Consider the following 5,250-nt stretch of genomic DNA (forward strand, 5'->3'; position numbering starts at 1 on the left):
AAAAAATATGGTATTACTCACAAAGTAACTACTCCTTATCATCCTCAAACAAATGGACAAGTTGAATTAGCTAATAGGGAGATAAAGCAAATTTTGGAAAAAACTGTTAACTCAAATAGAAAAGATTGCTCTCTGCGACTTAATGATGCACTTTGGGCATATCGAACAGCTTTTAAAACATCATTGAATATGTCTCCCTATAGGTTGGTTTACGGAAAACATTGTCATTTGCCTGTGGAATTGGAACATAAAGCTTATTGGGCGATCAAAACTTTTAATTCAAGCATGGATGATGCCAACAAATTGCGCAAATTGCAACTTAATGAACTTGATGAACTCAGAAATGATGCGTATGAGAATTCAAGGATTTATAAAGCAAAAATCAAATCATTTCATGATAAAACAATTCTTAGAAAATCTTTTGAGATTGGTAAAAAAGTTTTGCTTTACAATTCGCGACTTCACATATTCCCAGGAAAATTACGATCAAGATGGACAGGTCCATATGTTGTAAAACATGTGTATCCTTGTGGAGCTGTGGACATTGAAAATCCTAAAAATGGTGGTGTTTTTAAAGTAAATGGACAAATGCTTAATTCATTTTTAGAAAATGAAATCTTTAAAGAAGAGTTTATTTCTCTTTCCGATCCTTGATTTTTTGTATTGCAATTAATTTTGTTTTTTTTTATTTCAGGTTTCCTTAATCTTTTTATTTTCCCCGTTAAATGGCAGATAACGGTACTCCGTGACTCTCATAGTCGGTTTAATCAGTTTCCTATAATTGATGATACAAAATTAAAAAAAAATCATTTCTTTTCTTTTCAAAATGGATGAAATTCTCTCAAAAATTTGTAAATATTTTCCCTCTGTTTCTGAAAATGTTCTAAGAAAAATTTATGCAGGAAGGTGTGAAAGATTGAGATTGCTAATGCAAAAAGGAATTCCAGAAGATATTCGTCTTGTAATAGAAGCTAAGGTCCGATTAGGAGGAGAAGTTCCACAATCATTGCTCATTCGGTATTTGCCTGGATTAGGAAAAAGCACTTATGCGAAAAAACGAAGGGCCAAAAGTTTAGGGGTTTGTCATAAGTGTGCAAGATGGACTTGTGACAAACGATGCAGATCTTTGGGATGTGTTTCCAATAACAGAGAAGATAAAATTGGTTTCATTAAGAATGGGCTGAGTAAGGAGTCTTTAGATAACATCTTATTGACTCTTGAGACGCATTCTAGTGGACATGTGCATATTGAACTTCTCCGTTTATGGAAACAATTCCAAGATGAGCGTCATAGTCTTGGGAATCCGACTAAAAAAGACCCTGTTTGCCAATTTATAAGAAAATTGGATGGGAAGCATATCCTCGACTCATAGAAGGCGTTGAAGCCGTTTCTGGACGTAAAACCAGAGGAAAATTGTGAGCCACAATCACACTACTGTTTATATGCATGTGTGTTATTATTGTTTTTACTGTTTATTCTGTTTACAACTGTGACCCATAGTTTTGTCATGATAACATATAACCCCTATAAAATCTCTCATCTTTCTCTCTATTTTCGCATACCAAAAAGAAAGTAAAAACATGGCTGGATCCTCTGCACAAACATTGAAAAATATTTGTGTATTTTGTGGGTCGGGTCCTGGAAAAAATGAAGTGCTTGTAGAAGCAGCAAATAATCTTGGAAAGATATTGGCTGAGAGAAAAATTCACTTGGTATATGGGGGAGGTAATATTGGGTTAATGGGATCTGTTTCAACATCTGCTCATCTTGGAGGTAGTCAGGTTTTGGGTATTATTCCTACAGCTTTAGCTGAAGGAAATATTACAGGTGTTACGATTGGTGAGGAATTAAAAGTTTCTTCTATGTATGAAAGAATCACAAAAATGATTGAAAATTCTGATGCTTTTATCGCACTACCAGGTGGTTTTGGTACATTAGAAGAAATTTTTCACACTGTTTCTTGGGCACAACTTAATATCCATAATAAACCTGTGGGCTTGTTGAATATCAATAATTATTATGACAGTTTGTTGACATTTCTTGATAAAGCTGTGGAACAGAATTTCATTTCAGAAAATTCACGAAGGATGCTCATCTCTGCTTCGACTGCCGACCAATTAATTGATGATTTGGAAGCTTTTGTTCATAAGCCTGATCCGATGATAACAAAGATCAATTGGTCGCAATCAAGCAATAAGAAAAGGAAGTTGGATCATTGATTCAAAAGTCGTGGATTGGTTTGCGTTTGTTTCAGTTTGTTATCTTCAATAAAATTCCAGGTGATATCTCTTTCATTATGTACTCTTTATTAATAGTTATTTTGACATTAGGGACAATGTCATATTCTGATTGGGGGGAGAACAAACTTATAAAAAAAATATTAAAAAAATAAATAAATAAAAATAAAAAATATATATTTAAAAAAATATATTATTTTGAAATAAAACCATGTTTATTGTTTGTATCTTAGTAATTTTTGCAAAAATATCATACATTACATGTTTGAAAGGTTTAAATTAGAACATGTATTAATCTATTTAAGGATGTTTAAATTTTTATTTGAAAAAAGGTCAATTTTAATATTCTGATCAATATAAAAATATGATTTATGAAATTTTTTTTTTAGTGATTAACCATTGTGATAAAATCAGGTATTAAAGTATATGGCTCAAGATATACCTTATAAGAGTGCCTAAAATTTTAAACTCACACATATTTTGTGAGTGAGTAGAGAGAACTGAAAAAACAGCTTTCGAGTCTTTATTGATCATGAGAGAGGCTATCTATTGTTTAGATCTTGAGTTCTTATTTTGAAAAAAAAAATGATATTTCCTGAAGAAAAAAAAGAGAAAAAAAAAACAAAAAGAAAGATGTTGAAGATCTATGTAATTTTTAAGTCAAATGCTACGACCCATTTATCTCTCATAAAAAAAAAAGAAAGAGAGAAATTTATTGTACAAATTAAATAAATATGTGGTCAAGAAGCATAAACTTAGTCTGATTCCTTGATGTAATGAAAAAAAAAAGATCAGGAAAAAATATATAATAAGAACAACTAGATTTTGAATCAATGGATTTTCTATCTTTTGATTAGTTTGGCTCGTTTGTCTGTCTGCATTCTATAAACCATTTTTCTAAGCATTTATCTGTATTCCAACTCCCTGAGAGAAATCGTTTCCATAAATTGAAACATTTATTAACCTGTGAGGATATGGAGTTGAGACTCTTACTAGGAATTTCTGAAAGCCGTGTACATTTAACTACCTGAAATAAGCTTTGAATTGATCATCTCAAATTATTTCATAAATTATAATTATAATGATCTTGATATAACTTTGACAGTTTTCAAATTTAATTCAAACACTTAGATAGTTTTGATTACATTTCTATTTAAATTAATCAATATGTTTTATATTGCTATTAACGCTTAAATTGCTAGGGACTAGCAATAAGCTGGTTGGGAGGTGTGATAAACATAAAAATTGTACAGTAATTAAATATTTTATAATATAAATATATAGTTTTTGTTTTATTAAATGTTTAAATATTATATGTTTTATAAGAAATTGTATAAAATATAAGTTGTTGTGTAATTACCAGTTTTTACTATTTTTTACAGGTTCGATAAAACAAGAATAAACTTGGCGGTGCAAATGGGATTAAGAAGATTCTTGGACATGTAGAAAGTTGATTATAATATCTACAATATTGTTGACAAGCATGAGATAAAAATCCTCTCACAATTGGGATCAAATTAAGCAACAAATAAAGTTACCAAAGGAGTGGCAGTTTTACCATGCTCTAGTATTTTGACCATATCTCTCAAATTACTTGGTCAAATGGTTTGAAAAAAATACCACACCTAGACAACTCAATTATCCACATGTTTCTTTTTATGTGAAGAAGCAAATTCGGAGTAAAAGATTTTCAAAAGTGATGTGTAATATAATATAATATCTTGGAACACCAATGAAGACTTATGTGTAAAAAAAATAATATTTTATTTGTGGTTGTCTCCCCAAATTTGGCTATAAATAGGGATGCATTGTAATGTATTGAGATATCCCTCATTCTGTGAACAAACCTTTGATTTCATAATATTTCTTTCTATATTTTTCCTTTATTTCTTCATTTAAATACAATTAGCTTGTTAATTTCATATTCAAAGTTTTACACTTTGAATAATGAATAGCTAACTTCCTAAAGTTGAGATGATAAGGTGAAATCTTGGCATGATAATAAGGTTATTAAAAGGTAAGAATCTATTTTTATATTATTTAATCATTATTTATTGTTTATGTTATATTTATTTCTTTAAGCATTTTTATACCCTACTTATAAGTGGGAGTTTTGATTTATTGTTGCTATATGTTACACTAAATTCTTGGAACCATTTAAATGTTAGTTTGGTTTTACCAACCATTTAACTTGGATTCCTTGATTTATTATATATGAATATATCATAGTATTAATTTATTGGTACCATTTAAATGTTTGTTTGGTTTTACCAACCATTTAAAGTGGGAACCTTGATTTAGTGTTTACAAATATATATAGCACAATAAATACTTGACCACATTTATAAGTTTTGGTATATATTATATACTTATAAGATAATAATTTATAACTTAATATAAATATGATTATTTAATATATTGGAACCATTTTATTAAGTGGATTTCAATATTGTTCGTTAATTTAAACTTTATTAAAATACCAAGAGTGAATCCTTTAATCTCAACTACTTAAATTAAAACTTGAACGATTAAAATTTACCCATTAAAGATTCAAACAATTAAAATTAAAAAGAAACAAAAACAAAAAGACATTGTAGTGGACTTGTAATTACCTTAGCTTCCCTGTGGATACGATATCGGACTCACCGAATTATACAACTTGTGGACAACCTGCTCTTGGGAGTGCAACAATCAAAGTGACAACACTAGTGAGCCTTGGATTGACATTTCTATGGACTTTTTTTTGGGGTTGCCTAGGACTAAGAAGGGGAGGGATTCTATATTTGTTGTTGTTGATAGATTTTCTAAGATGACACATTTTATTGCTTGCCACAAAACTGATGATGCCTCCTCTCACATTGCGGATTTGTTCTTTAGAGAATTCGTTAGGTTGCATGGCATGCCTAGGACTATTGTTTCTGACCGTGATGTTAAGTTTTTAAGTTACTTTTGGAAAACTTTGTGGGCTAAACTTGGTACAAAATTGTTGTTTTCTACTACGTGTCATCCTCAA

General features: G+C 30.0%; 1 long non-coding RNA gene across 1 annotated transcript in view; it reads right to left on the minus strand.

The window, feature by feature from the left end:
• The window catches only part of LOC140982951 (uncharacterized), a 95,578-nt gene extending 90,555 nt beyond the window's left edge, over positions 1 to 5,023 (minus strand). The window contains exon 1 of the long non-coding RNA XR_012176361.1: positions 4,942 to 5,023. This is a non-coding gene — a long non-coding RNA (uncharacterized lncRNA). The remainder of the gene's footprint in view (positions 1 to 4,941) is intronic.
• Positions 5,024 to 5,250: the final 227 nt, after the last annotated feature.

Source organism: Primulina huaijiensis, chromosome 8 (assembly GCF_012295235.1).
Source record: "Primulina huaijiensis isolate GDHJ02 chromosome 8, ASM1229523v2, whole genome shotgun sequence".
Lineage (NCBI taxonomy): Eukaryota > Viridiplantae > Streptophyta > Magnoliopsida > Lamiales > Gesneriaceae > Primulina > Primulina huaijiensis.